The sequence below is a fragment of the Chinchilla lanigera genome, unplaced genomic scaffold (assembly GCF_000276665.1).
Source record: "Chinchilla lanigera isolate Chin_1 unplaced genomic scaffold, ChiLan1.0 scaffold00044, whole genome shotgun sequence".
In the NCBI taxonomy this organism is placed as follows: Eukaryota; Metazoa; Chordata; class Mammalia; order Rodentia; family Chinchillidae; genus Chinchilla; species Chinchilla lanigera.
The window spans coordinates 2,704,813-2,720,148 of NW_004955445.1; the positions used below are offsets into that span (position 1 = coordinate 2,704,813).

Consider the following 15,336-nt stretch of genomic DNA (forward strand, 5'->3'; position numbering starts at 1 on the left):
CTGGGTTCACTATAGCTCTGGGAATGTTAGCCAGATCAGTTAGGCAAGAGAAGGAAGTGAAAGGGACATGCAAGGGAAAGGATGAAGTTAGATTATCATTATTCACAGATGACTGGGCCTCTGCATAGAAGACCCCAAAACAGTTGTGAAATGTTCGCTGGGCGTTCAGCTAGCTATGCGTTTTTCCATACATGTTTCCACAGAGGTGGCAAAACAGTACTCTAGCGGCTTCTAGTTACACTTGGGAGATGTGATGTCTTGGAGTCCACACTGCACGGTGCGTGGAGGAGGAGGGCCCGCTGTCCTAGTCAGGGTGCAGGGGCTGAGGGCGGAAGTGACCCTGCTCCCAGCAGAGGAAGTGAGGATGCCTCACTGACAGAGCCGTTCCCAGACTCCCACCGGCAGGTTAAGCAGCCTGCTCTTCCAAAGCGAGCGGTGCTCCTTCTTTATCGGTGTCGGTCTCTGTGGAGCTCTCCTTGAAAGGACAGCTCTCCTTGAAAGAAGAGCAATTATCTCCATTTTGGCTATACTGGACCCTATTTCCATGTACTGATGTGTGCAGGGCTGGCTAGGCCTTTGCCTTATCCCTTCAACTGGCTGTAAGCAATGCACGTTGGTCTGGCAAGGTGCTGATGGTGGTCTTTGAAGCAAGGCAACAAGTCAGTGTTACTCCACCCCGTGGCTTCCAGAGAGCATGCGTGAATTGGGCAGGATGTTGACTGGAATCAGGCCTCAGGTGACATGCTATGACTTCCCAGGGCATAAAAAAATTATACATCAGAGCTGAAGCACCGACCCAAAACATTAGATACTGCCTCCAGCTGGCTCACTCAGATTACTCCTTCTGCATCTCCTTCTCTCTGCATATTGCAGAGCTGATTCTGGGCCTGTTATCTAGCCCAGCTCACGGCACTCACGCACTTCCCGCCGTTCTCACAGTCACTCATCTCCGAGCCACTCCCTTCCTCACGAATTAATAAAACCCAGGTTTGGCCTTTGGTCGAGGCCTTTGTTCGGGATGGCCATTATCCTAGCTGGACTTAGGACCCCTCGGCTCCCCACAACTACAAATATGCCTTGGTGTCTTTATTCTCGCCATGGGTTGTACTGGAAGTGGTAGATTGGAATTGACTCGCTAGGATTCCAATAACTTTTCCGTGGGATTACAAATGCAAACTTCCCAGACTGAGATGAGGACCGGGAAGGGCCCACTATAGTTTCCACCTCTGCTTCAGTTTGGCCCAACCCATCCAATTTTAATTACTGTTAAAATAGTCCCTCTCCAAATTATCCTTTCCTTCTTTCCTTCCTTCCTTCCTTCCTTCCTTCCTTCCTTCCTTCCTTCCTTCCTTCCTTCTTTCTTCTTTCCTTCCTTCCTTCTTTCTTCTTTCCTTCCTTCCTTTCTTTTTTTTCTCTTTCTTTCTTTCTTTCTTTCTTTCTTTCTTTCTTTCTTTCTTTCTTTCTTTTGCTTTCTTGCTTTTTTCTCTTTATTCGTTTGTCCTGGGTAGTGAACCTAGGCTCCTCACACTCAGCAATATGCCCCACCATTCTGTTGTTGCTGAGACAGCGTCTCCCTAAGTTACTAAGAAACCCAGGCCGGCCTTGAACTCATCATCTTCCCGCCTCCATTTTGTAGAGTTCTGAAATTATAGGCACAATCAATACATAATACAATGACCACTGTTAATTTCCTACCACTTTGTCTGTAACTATTGTCTGTATTGTTCTTATGCTATTTTGTAAATGGATGTCTGTTTGTTAATATGTTTTCCTTCTTTTACTTTTAAAATAAATTTTAAAAAAATTTTAAAAATGAAATTATAGACAAGAACCATTCTGCCTGGCTCTTTTGTTTTGTTTTGAGGCTAGATCTCCCTATATTGCCCAGGCTGGCCTCAAACTGCTGGGCTCAGGTGATCCTCCTGCCCCAACCTCCCAAGTGGTTCAGACTACAGGTCCACATCCAGCTTCTTGACTCTGTCCAGTTCCGAATTGCTTCCTGCTGACCTCATTCCTTCTGGGATTGTGGCACCAACTCCAACACTCCCTGCCTCCTCCCCTCCAGACTCCCCGAGGGCTCTCTCTGGGGTCTCACTGCAATAGGCTCAACACACCCACCTTTCTTCCATCACCGCTTGTTCCCAGTGGGATTTGACTGGAGGGTTCCAACAATACGATGCACGCCTGCAAATTTGCAAACAGCAATTACCTTTCTTTCTTTCTGGCTTCATCAGTGTGCCTGAAAGCTGGTGGGGAGGTGACATGGCGTCTGGGGTGTCGGATGTGGTAAACAAAGGAGTTCAGCTAGTTCTGAAACTTCCAGCATTGTCTGAGAGGCACCCTTCTGGGCTGGAAGAGAAAAGGTGGTGGCCATGCCACCTAGGGCACTAAGATTATGGGAGCAAAGATTTAAATTCTTCTTTTACAAGACAGGAAGGAAGGAAGGAAGGAAGGAAGGAAGGAAGGAAGGAAGGAAGGAAGGATTGGTAGAAGAAGAAAGAAACGAAAAAAGGAAGGAAGGAAGAAAGAGAAAGAAAGAAAGAAAGAAAGAAAGAAAGGAAGGAAGAAAAGAAAAGAAAGAAAGAGAAAGAATAGGGCAATCCATTCCTGTCTCTCAGGAGCTAGTCCTAGTCTCCATTCCTTTTCCCCAACAGATTTTTCTACTCTTATAAAAAAGGGAAGGAAAGGAAAAAGAAAGAGAAAAAGAAAAGAGAAAAGAAGGGGCAAGAAGGGTAAGAGGCAACACTTTCCAACAGCAACTTACCTTTGGCCTCCTAGGATTCTTTGTGACAGAGAGTCCCATGTCATTTGCAAATCCGCAGAAAAAGAAACCCAGGGAAGAACCTGCTCAGGGCCTGGGAACTAGAAAAACCAGTTCCAGCTTTAAGGCTGAGTCTCCCTCCCCTGCCCAGCGAAGACCCCACCCGGTGGGTCTATAACGGCCTCAGGCGAGCCCAAAATGGTTTGTTCCTGTAAGGCCCGCTGTAAACTGTAATTAAGGGGCAAAAATTTCTAGAAGCTTGTTGCAAACAGCTGAGAAACAGCTGCCTGGGATTGGGACCAGGTTAGAGGGACCAGAAGGGGCTGGCCGGGATCGTGTCCGGACAAGGCCAACAGGATTCCTCAGGAGGTGGCCTCATTTATTGTTTTTGCAAAGCTGCAAGCTATTGGGCCAAGACAAAGAACTTAGAAGCTGCCTGTTTTCCTGCCTGTCAGAGCTCTGACACTAGGACCAGCCAGGAGAGTGATCGCACAGGGCTCCAGGGGTGGACTACCTGTCAGCTCCCCCCATTCAGAAGGTGCCTCCCCTGGCAAACTTTGGGCATCATTTGCCCGGCAGTCGAGCGGGAGACCCTGGTGGAAAGCAAGTGGGACGCAGCCAGGAGAAATGGCTGTGAGGATCTGAAAGGTGTTCGTGGTCTATGGCAGGGCTGGTAAACGTGTGAGAGCCAGACAGCGCAGTTAGGTTTTGTAGCCCGTGTGGTCTTCAAGGCAGCCAAGGCAAACACGTGAGCAACGCCTGCTGCTGTCGCCAAGACAGTGGGGCAGTAAGGGCAGAGACAGATGTGCACGAAACCGAAAATACTTATGATTTCTGCCCAGTGACAGCAGGTGTGAGCACCGCTGTACGTCCGGGCAGTGAGGTCAGGGAAGGCGGGCGCTCGCGGGAAGCAGCCCCTGGAAGACGCTCTGCTCTTTGCTCGGCTTCAGGATGGGACAATCTGCTGTCCTCCGAGATGGCAGCGCGGGCCGAGTTCTCCCCTCACCTGCAGGGCCCTGGTGGGCGCCCTTCTGGGGAAAAAAACCCCTGCTTTGCAGCCAGGAGCCCTGGGGCCTGAGCCCGTCCATGCCTTCTTCTTTCCAAGTCTCTAACCTGGCGCGTTAAAGAGAAGCGCTTGGCCTGGCCCTGTGAGCCTCACCTCTCTGGCCCACTGAGTTTCCTTCCTTCCTGCGTGCGCAGCACCCGCTTCCCACCTGCTCAGCTCGGGCTCTGCTCAGGCATCAGCTGCTTCCCCGGGAAGCTTTGCTGAAGTCCCACCGTCACCGTCGGAGCGTCTGGGTAGTGTGTCGCCCCCTGTCCTGGAGCAAGTGACTTGGCTGGACCTGAAACTCCAGCACGGGTCCAGTCTGCCTGCCGCAGTGCTCCACCAGTGCGGCTTCAGTGCACGGCTCAGAGCCTCAGCTTCTTTGTCTTTAAAATGGGGAAATAATGATCACATCACAAGGCCATGTGCAGTGCTGAGGGTCGAACCCAGGGCCTTGGGCATGTCAGGCAAGAACACCCCAGGACAGAGGCCGGGCAGGGAAGGGGCAGGGACTGCTTTGACTGCTTTGGCTGCAGACCCCTGGCCTGTCTGTTGTCTAAAGCCACTCAGCTTGTGGCACTGTACGATAGCAGCCCTGGAATAAATAGGGAGGAGTTAAAAGACATTGAATGAAAGCTTGAAGTCACTATCCTGACTCAGAGGGGCAGACAAAAACCTCCACTGCCAGGGAACAGGAATGTAGCCCCGCGCCCCATCCGTCCAAGGGTTTGGATCTAACCAACCGTGGATGAAAAAAAAAAGTTTTGTTTTTTGAACTGGTAGCCAGGAGTAATCCCAGCACTCTGAGAGGCTGAGACAGGAGGGTCACCAGTTTGAGCCCAACCTGGGCAGTTTAGTGACTTACTAAGACCCTGTCTCAAAGTTAAAATTTAAAAGAGGGGCTAGGAATGTAGTAGCTTCATGTGGAGACTCTGGGTTCAACCTCTAATACTAAAAGAAAAAAGAAAAGGCAAAAAAAACATTTAGCCGGGCGTGGTGGTGCACGCCTGTAATCCCAGCACTCGGGAGGCTGAGGCAGGAGGATCACTGCGAGTTTCAGGCCAGCCTGGGCTACAAAGTGAGCTGAAGGCCAGCCTGAATTGAATAGTGAGAACCTGTCTCAAAAAGACAAACAAAACAAAACAAAACAAAAAAAACCCCAAAAAACAAAAACCTGTTTAAGTTCTGAACATGTACATTCCTTTTTTTCTCGCATGATTTCCTAAATATTGAAACATAACAACCATGTGTGTGACATTTCCATTCTATTAGGTATTATAAGCACTTGTGATGACGTAAGAACGAGGAGGATAAACACTGCTGTGTTCCGAGGCGCTTGGGGGGCCCTGGCTGGGATGGGGGAGGGGCGGAACCGGAACCGGAACCGGAACTGGAGCCGGAACCGGAACGAGTTTCTCCAGGATAATGAGCCGTGACTGCACCTGGCACGTTGGCCCCAAACTGCAAAAATAAAATTAGTAAGATAAAAGGTCCAGAGCAGATGGTTGGTCAGCATCGTACAGCTCGAGAGCGGTCAAGATGGGGCAACCCCGCCCTGCAGGGCCACAGCTGCGCAAGGGGCATCGCAGCCCTGGGGCCCCAATGAGGAAATCGAGGCAGCCAGCTCGCCACGCCCAGGGGTTTTTTCTACCTGGAAAGCGTGAGAACTTCCGGCTCCGTGGCTTACGATGTCCTTATTCCCAGGGGCCAAGTCAGCAGGACCTCTGCTTCTAGTGGTTCACAGACCAGGGCTGGTGCAGCAGGCCGAGTCAGGCAGGTTGCCCGGTGGAGGAGGGAACAGAAGGACCGACACTGTAGACAGAGCACCAAGTCCTGCCGGGCCCTGGGTAGAGGACACAAGATGAAGTGACCAGATGGCAGGACGTGGGTGCACTGCCTTTCCGCTGGCCTGGGCCACAGGAGGGAAGAGAGATGACCTTAGGCCTCATAGAAAGTACATAGTATAGTTAATGTGTATAAGGAACAACACTCCCTTTATTTAATTTATTTATTTGTTTTGTCTTTTTGAGACAGGGTCTTGCTATGCAGTTCAGGCAGGCCTTGAGCTCACTTTGTAGCCCAGGCTGGTCTCGAATTTGCAAGAATCCTCCTGCCTCAGCCTCCTGAGTGCTGGGATTGCAGGCATGCACCACCACACCTGACTTATTTTATTTTTAAATTTTATTTCTTCTTTTTTTTTTAGATAGGGTCTCACTATGTAGTTCAGGTTGGCCCTGAACTCACTGTGTATCCCAGGCTGGCCTCCACCTCATGGTGATCCTCCTGCCTCAGCCTCCCAAGCACTGGATTATGGGAGTGGGTCCCCATGTTGGTTTGGTTTAGATTTTTGAAAAAGGATCTCACTGTGTAGCTCAGACTGGCCCTGACCTCACTATCCTCCTGCCTCAGCCTCCTGAGTGCGGGGATTACAAGCATGTGCCACTATGCCTGGTTTTTGAGTTTATTATTGTTATCATCATTATTATTTGTTGTTGTTTTGTTGTAAATGCTTTATATTTTCTCAATGCTAAAATCCTTTCTGTGGACTGACCGTGCCCTTCCCTCAAAAGTTCACATTTGAAGCCCCAGTTTTCAGTATGATGTACTAGAGGTGGGGCCACTGGATGGTGATCAGGGTGACATGAGGTCATGAGGGTGCTGCCCCAGGACAGGATTAGTGCCCTCACCAGGAGGGGAAAGAAAGACTCCGCTCTTTCTCTGTCCCTCTCCTCTCTTCACGCAAAACCCAAATGAGCTCACAGCCAGAGGTGGTGCCCGGAATCTCAACACACCCTGGCCAGGTTGATGCCAGCTTTGGACTCCAACACTCCAGAGCTCTGGAAGGGAATGCGTGTTCCCGAAGATGCCTGGTCTGTGGGGTTTGGGGACAGCTAGCTGCTCCTGCAGCTAAGACAACCCTAGCCAGACAGTGCTTTGCAAGCATGTTCTTCATTTTCCTTCTTTTTTTTAATCCTTTGAAACGTAAGTTTTAATTTTTATTTTATTTTATTTTTTTTTGGTTTTTCTCCGGTACCGGGAACTGAACTCACGACCTTGCGCTTGCCAGGCAGGCGCTTTTGCCGCTGAGCTAAATCCCCAGGCCCGAAACATAAGTTTTTATATGATGAAATCCAATTTACCTATTTTTTGGCGAGGGGGATGTTATTTGTGTGTTTAAACGCAGTGCTTTGTGCAAAGAAAAAGATGCACCCGGTGAAGTGCGTAAACCTGTAACTCCAGCTACTCAAGAGGCTGAGGCAGGAGGTTTGCGAGTTGGAGGTTGGCCTAGGCATTGATTTTGTTTTTTGTTTTTGTTTTTTTTGTTGTTGTTGTTTTGAGATAGGGTCTCGCTATGCAGTTCAGGCTGGCCTTGAGCTCACTTTGTAGCCCAGGCTGGTCTCAAACTCGCAAGGATCCTCCTGCCTCAGCTTACCAAGTGCTGGGATTACAAGCGTGTGCCACCATGCCAGGCTGGCCTAGGCATTGAGACCCTATCTTAAAAAGAATTAAAAAGGGGTTGGCACTGGGGATGTAACTCAGTGATAGAGCACTCGCTGCGTCTAAGGGTCTGGGCTTAACCCTGAGGAACAGACAAACAGAAAAAGATCTAGACATTATATGTTTATTCCCGTAGCAGCTACATTCCTGTCCTCAGGGAGTGAACATTCAATTACCACCCTACAGGGTTTAACCCTAACTCTAAAACACCTTTGATTTCCTCTTTGGCCTCCGCTCAGCTTGCTGAGCAGTGCTTGCTGTTAGGATGGCCCTGAGCTCCAGAACAGCGCTGAAGCCCAGCGGGCGGACCCATCACTTCAGTGTGCACGGAAATTCTAACAGGAGTGGCCAGCCGATGGGTTTTGCATCTTCTGGCTCCCTGGCTGACTCTGCCAGCCGAGTTCATAAGCCCAGAACAAGCCCTGCCCCGGTGTGGGGGGCGGGGTCGTCCCCTCCGGAAGCTGGTTCCAGGGGTGCTCTCGATGAGTATGGCATGGGAGAAGCTGCCACCCACCCACCCGCAGGCGACAGGCCAGCACTCACCACCAACAGGAATCCAGGGTAAAGAATCCAAGCTGTTGAGGGGGAATAGCTTTTCCTCTACCCTCTCCAGTGGGGGCTTGCAAATTAAATTAACAAAAGATAGATTCACAAGAGAAAAGACACAAACGTAATTAATACAACCTGCACAAGTGTTCATAGAAAAGTGAAATTCAGACAAGCGGTTTGGCTTGGGGGCTGATGCACCGGTGTCAACAAAGGAAGCAGGACTGGGTTTCAAAGGGCGGTAAGCGATGGTTGGGTGACCGGAAGTACGGGGGTGGGGCAAACGGAAGACAAGGGCTGGTTTCATCGGGGGTGCTGATGCAAACTGGTATCTCGATTTTAAGAGTGTGCTGGGACAAAAGGATGAAATCATACCTTCTGTGACAACATGGATGGAAGTAGAAGACGCTACATAAAGGAGAAGAAAGGCAAATGCCCTGTGATGTCTCTGGGGTGTGGGGTCCACGAAAGCTGACCTCAGAGAGGTCGAGAATAAAGTGAAGTCCTAGGGAAGACCGCTCAGTAGGTACTGAGCGAGTTCCGCCAGAGGAGACACACGTTCTGGAGCCTCCTGGCCCAGGAGGAGGACTGCAGGTCAGAAGCCAGAAGAAAGGATTTTGGAGGTTTTCTCCGTAAAGAAATTGTACATATGCATGAGCAGTAAAACCTTGGTTTGTGAGCATAATTTATTTCCAAAACATCCTTGTAATCCAAAGCACCTGTCCATCAACATGAATTTCCCAACAGAAACAATGGAACCTCGGATGATTTGTTCCACAACCCAAAAATAGTCATATGAAAATGATTATGATACTGTAATACAATACAAAATAATAAAGAAAACAACATATAAAGAAGAATAAATGAGTTAACCTGCACCAACCTTTGACTATATTTTTTTCCTGGTACTGGGAATCGAACTCATGACCTTGCGCTTGCCAGGCAGGCACTGTGCTGCTGAGCTAAATCCCCAGCCCTACACCTACCTTTGAAAACCTTTGTGGCTGGTGTGAGGGAGACAAGAGGGAGGAGGGTTTCTGTGCAGGATGACTTTCACAGTCACGAACAGAATCACTGCTATCTGTTGGCTCAATGGAATCTTTTTCTTTTCGTGCAGCTTTAACAAGGGACCAATCGGATGACACTAGCTTTTGCCTCCTTTTGAGGACTTTGTGGAAATGTGACATCACATTGCTGATAAACAGATTCATCCCTCGCACTGCTACAGCCTTATTCAAGTGATGTTTCTACAAAATTGTTGCAGTGTTTCCCACATTTTACACACCTCCTTGATCTCAGTTGAAGTGAGGGATTCCTTAGCCTTCCTCTCCTCCTCTGTAGACCACTGTCCTCCAGAGCCTCTTGCTGGTGAGGGTGATCACCACCATCTCACGGAGAGGGAGAGGGACTCGGGGGGAATAATTATAGAGAGCCTTCCCGGTCCTTGTCGCGGCCCAGGAAGTTTACATCTGAAATCCCATGGAAAGTTACTGGAATCCTAGCGGGTTAGTTCCAATCTACCACTTCCAGTGCAACCCATGGCAAGAATAAAGACACTAAGGCATATTTGTTGTTATGGGAAGCCGAGGGGTCCTAAGTCCAGCCGCAGTGATGGCCATCTGGAACAAACCAGGTTTTATTCATTCATGAAGAAGGGAGTGGCTTGAGGATAGTGACTGAGAACCGTGGGAAGCAGGTGAGCGCCAGGAGCTGGGCGAGGTAGGAGGCCTGAAATCACCTCTGCAAATGCAGAGAGAAGGAAATGCAGAAAGAGTCATCTGCATAACACAACTGAGATAGTATCTAATGTTTTGGGGCTGGTGCTTCAGCTCTGATGTGTGGTCTTTGAAGCCTCAGGAAGTCACAGCCTCTATCCCAAGGCTCGATCCCAGCGGACAGCGTGGAGCATTGGCTCACACATCCCGCCTCATCCCCACTCACTCGAGGGAGCAACAGGGATCCGGGGAAACACGCCTGCCATCTCCAAAGGTTACCATCAGCACCTCGGCTAGACCGATATGCATTGCTTAAAGCCAATTGAAGGGCGAAGGGAAGTCCCAGCCAGCTCTGTAGGTATAGAAATAGGGTCAGGCTCAGCAAAAATGGAGGCACTGCTCCTCTTTTAAGGAGAATCATCTAGGTGGTCCTCCACAGATAACCACTGGCTAAGCTGTGATCATATGATGTTCGGCATTGTGCACTATTTGTATTGCTAGTTTACCATGTTTACCATGTTAAAATTTATTGGAAATGTTTGCTTATCTTGCAGAATAGTCAGAGAACAAGTTTTAAGGTTTTTTTTTTTTTAAGTTTTAAGGTTTTACTGTATATATATAAAAATAAATATATATATGGTTATATATATATATAGGGCTCAAACATGGATGTTCTGCCATTTATTGAGCTGAAGCCTCAGCCCTTTTCTTTTTCTTTTTTTTAAATTTTGAGACAGAGTCTTGCTAAGATGGCTGGGCTGAACTGAAACTTAAGATCCTCCTGCCTCAGCCTCCCAAGTAGTTGTGATTATGGACACCACCACACCAGGCAAGAAATAATAATTTTTTATTTTGGTGTTTTGAGACAGGGCTTTTCTATGTAGTCCAGGCTGGCCTTGAACTCACCAGGTACCTCAAGCTGGCTGCAAACTTGTGGCCGATCCCCCTCGTCAGCCTCCCAAGTGCTGGGATTACGGGTATGCGCCACCACACCCAGCTAGAAATAATAAATATTTGAAGAGATAGAAATCTTTGCCCTGAAAGCAGGAGGTATGACAGTCCCAAGTTTCAAGTTATAGTACAAAGCTGCAGTGATAAAAACAGCACGGTACTGGTACAGAGATAGACACAGGGACCATGGAACAGACTAGAGGAAGCAGAAACCACCTCAGGCACGTTCAGGCATCTGATCCGGGACAGATGGGCCAAACACACTGGAGGAAAGATCGCTCTTTAATGAGTGATGCTGGGGAAACTGCATATGCAAATGCAGAAGACTGAATCTAGACCTGCATCTCTCACCATGTACTAAACTAAAATCAAAGCGAGTCAAGGTTCTAAATGTTAGAACACAAAGAATATGCTGGAAGGAACTAGGTGAAAGTCTTGAAGACATAGATGTAGGCAGGGATTTTCTGAGTGGAATCTCAAACGTTCAAGAAATAACATCAAGAATCAGCAGGTGAGCCAGGCGTGGTGGCTCACACCTGCAATCCCAGCACTCGGGAGGCTGAGGCAGGAGGATTGCTGTGAGTTCGAGACCAGCCTGGGCTACAAAGTGAGCTCAAAGCCAGTCTGAACTACATAGCGAGACCCTGTCTCAAAAAGACAGAGAAAAAAAGTGTTGGTGAGACTGTAGGGAGGAAAATCCTATTATTGGTGGGAGCCGGGCATGGTGGCACATGCCTGTGAACCCAGCTCTCCAGAGGCTGAAGCAGGAAGATCACCATGAGTAGTTTGAGGCCAGCCTGGGCTACGTAGTGAAATCAAAGCCAGCTTGAACTACATAGCCAGACTCTGTCTCAAAAAAGAAAACACAAAACAAAACACTGTCGGTGGGAATGTAAACTAGTATAATCATGACAGAAATCAGTATGGAGCGTCCTCAAAAACTAAAAATAGAAATTCCATTTGACCCAGCTACTCCCCTTCTAGTTATCTTCCCCCCAAAATTAAAGACATCATACTACAGTGATGCACATGTACCCGTGTTTATAGAAACACAATTCATAATAGCTAAATCTTGGAAGCAGCCTATATGTCCATCAGCACATGAATGGATAAAGAAGTGTAGAGTTTATATACAAGGGAGTACTACACGGCCATAAAAAGGATAAAGTTGAGGGATTTGTAGGAAAATGGATGCACCTTGAGACTACATTGTTAAGTGAAATCAGACACACAAAGTTAAGTATTGCATGTTTTGTCTTATATGAGCAACTCAAAATATAGGAGCAAAATAAAAGATAATAGCAGACAGAGATCTGGAGATGGAGGAAGGAGAAGGAAGGAAGTAAAAGAGATTAAGCTGTGCTGTATCCACGTGCCACCTCCCTGTGAGGGAGGTCATCATTATGTACAGCAAATGTACCGATAAAAAATTAAAATTGAAAAAAAATTTACCCCGATCTGAACTTTACACAATATATTCATGTATTTAGACCTCACCTAACTCCCCATAAATATGTATGATTAAAATATATATATATATATATATGTATATATACCACTTTTATGAATCAATTTTAAGAATGTATTCACATTCAGGGGTCCCCTGGGCAAATCCCCATTACAGAAAAATGGTGGCAGCTTCGCGTATGGGGCGTTTCCTTCAGTCCTGGCCCTGGCTCTTGCAGCCTGGTGCACCTTGGGCGAGGCCTGGGCTGAAGGGGCTTCCTGAGCCGGAGTGCAGGGCCCCCACAGCGGGCAGCCCCTCTGGCGCCATGAGGTGTGTCTATCACCAGGGTCATCTCCCTGATCAACCTGACAGCCTCCACAAGGATGATTCCTGAGGATCATTCTTCTCAGGGTTCTCAGGACTCACGGAGGGCTCAGCCCTAGGGTTCAGACAAGCGAGGTGGGCTGGGTCGGCACCAGGAACTGGACACAGTGACCACTAGCTGGCCACCCCCCGGGACACGGACTCTCTCTTCTGCTAAAGCCCCACACTTTTCCTGCGTGCTCAGAGCAGCAGGCAAACGCTTTCACTTTCCCAAGTATAATGTTTCTCAAAGTCGCAGCCAGGACTTGCACACAAAGATCGCATCAAAATGTGCCAGAGATTTTATTCTACGCTCCCTATCGGGTGAAGTCAGTGAAAAAGTAAAGCCCACTCCAAAACCACTGGCGGAGCAGGGGTTTTTGTCTTGACCAGGAGAGGCTTTTACCCAGGAATGTCGCAATTAGCCGCGCGGTTGGTCACAGCCCCTGCGGCAACGAAACTGCAGCTGCGGAGCTGTCGCTTCTGCTGGACAGAAGTCGCCGAGGGAGCACGTAACTTCCCGGCACCGGCGTCCTGAGAGGAGGCACAGCGGGGGCAGGACGTAGGTGCTTTGTCTTCCAGAAGCACCGGGTACCCGGAGGCACCCGGGGGATGCCGCCACGGTAGGACCTGAGAGAGGCACCTTGATCGTTTGGCTTCTCGGTTTTGGTTATTTCGTCTTCCACTGGAACTCACCTCACATTAATATGCGATATGAAGCCAGACTTGATGGCACACCCCTGTAACCCCAACTCTCCAGGAAGCTGAGGCAGGCGGATCGTGTGCCAGGCTGGGCAAATCAGCAACTTAGCAAGACTCTGTCCCTGTCACACACACACAAATAAAAAAGCAAAAGGGCTGGGGATGTAGCTCAGTGAGAAGGTCCTGGGTTCAAGCCCCAGTGTTGCAAAAACAAGCAAACAACAACAACCAAGGTATGTTAGAAGGAAGGAAGAGGCCTGGTGATTTCTCCACAGAATTAATGGGAGAGCCACGTCCACTCGATTCCTAAGCTGTGCTCGAATGGTGCGGGCAGCGCTGGACGCCCAACGTAGCCTTTAGCAAAGCTCACCTCTGGAAGATGCCTGAGACGGCTCAAGCAAACAAACGCCCAGACAGAGTGGATGAGGACAGCTCGGGACGGTCCCGCAGGACAGACCTCCGTGCTCAGCAAGTCCCACTGCGGGTCTTCCGCCAGATCCGTGATGAGAGAGACCGGGCAAAGCTGTCCAGATAGCCTCTGCCCTCGGCAGCTGGGCTCTGCCGGGGCCGCATCGCTGGGGTCGCTGGCTTGGGGGGCTGTGCCGGGCCAGCAGGGGACTCACCACCCCCACCCCGTGACTGCTGTCCCGGGCTCGCCTGCTCACAGGGCTGGAGTCCCCCACACCATCCCAGGTAGCCGATCCCTTGCCCGGGGGAGGCAGCGTGAGTCTGGGGCGGTCCAAGTCTCTGGACAGAAACCGGGGCAGGGACCGACCCTGGTCCTTGGGATTCGAGGCCCAGCCCCTGGGAGTTTCGCGGGAGGGTTAGCGTCCTCTCCTCTGTCCCCACTGCCTTTTCAGACACTTGCTGTGGACACTGCAGAACGCCACCGGCTTCAGGAGCGAATGCATGTGACGCTGGTCACACCAGGGGACATTCCTCGGGGACCGTGTCGCTGGCCCCGCTTGTGCACACACACTCTGGTGTCCACATAGTCCTGAGTCGCGGTGGTGCCTTCCCCAGGGTCTCAGGCGGTGGCCCTGTCCCTCACCGTGAGGCATCGGCGTGCCGGCCCGTGCTTTTGTGACTAGGTGCGCATATGTGTCCCGGGACCGCTATCTGCCGCAATCATGCGGCTTCACAGCGCAGCAGACAGTGACTTTGTGCCTCAGAAGTCAACAGTCTCCTTCAGCCCAGGGCTGGTGGCCCACGGCTGTCATCCAGCGCTCGGGAGGCTGCGGCAGGGGGATCAAGAAGTTCAAGGCCAGCCCGGCCTCCATAGCCAGACCTGTCTCAGAAAGATGAAATAAAATGTCTCCTGCACGTCCCTCTTGCCAAAACAACTAATATTTTCAATTGCGACTACTCCCTTCCAGCAACACTATGTGCGTTTACAAGATATGTAAACATATCACATGTGTGTACAGAACACGCACACGTGTATGGTTTTCCCCCACCATTTCTTCCCAGGCCCAGGGGTGGAGCGGGCCCTGCACACGCGGCCAAGCCGGCTCCCCACGCGCTGTGCCCGCCCGCCCTTGTGGAATGCACGGAGCCATGCTCTGCTGCTCCTATTTGCAAAGCTGTCCCTGACTGAAGTGGAAAGGTCTCTGCTATTCTCGTTGCTTTTGTCTTTTTTCTTTTGCCTCTTTCTTCTTAAACAGCGCCTGCGGACTCTGGTTTGCAGCGTACCCACTATTCCCAGTGGAAGGACGGCCGCTCGCTCTGGGCTTTTGCCCTGGCTGGCAAAGTGGCCGAGAGTGCAGGGTGCTGGGAAGACATCTGAAAGCCAGTTACCCAAGGCGGAGTCTGAGCAGGCCAGTCCTGCTGGAAGGAGGATCTTTTTTTTTTTTTCTTCCAGTACCGGGAATCGAACTCACGACCTTGCACTTGCCAGGCAGGCACTGTGCCACTGAGCTAAATCCCTAGTCCCTAGGAAGGAGGATCTTGAGAGAAAGAAACAGTTATTAAAGTGGACCCCATCATCCACACGCCCAACCCACAGGGTTCCTGAAGGGAGGGCCCATCCACAGCTTGTCCCCACTGCGATGGGGACGCAGCTGCTGAGACACTCAGCCTGGTGCAGCAGAGACAGGAGGGTTTTGAGCCAACCGCTGGGTGATGGCCTGCCCCCAGTTCCTCCTTCACTCTGATGTCAGTTCTCGCTGGATTTTCTTCGTTTTCATTTGTTTGTTTGTTTGAGAAAGGGTCTCACAACGTAGTTCAGGCTGACCTGGAGCTCACTATGTACCCGGAGCTGGCCTCAGACTCACAGCAATCCTCCCGCCTCAGCCCCCCAAGTGCTAGG

General features: G+C 50.0%; 1 long non-coding RNA gene across 1 annotated transcript; it reads right to left on the bottom strand.

Annotated features, from left to right (window-relative positions):
• Positions 1–151: 151 nt before the first annotated feature.
• LOC102008271 lies at positions 152–3,059 on the bottom strand. Its single transcript, XR_262299.2, has 3 exons — positions 2,765–3,059; positions 2,210–2,349; positions 152–750 (listed from the first exon to the last, which is right to left on the bottom strand). It is a non-coding gene; the product is annotated as an uncharacterized LOC102008271 (long non-coding RNA).
• Between the last annotated feature and the right edge of the window lie 12,277 nt (positions 3,060–15,336).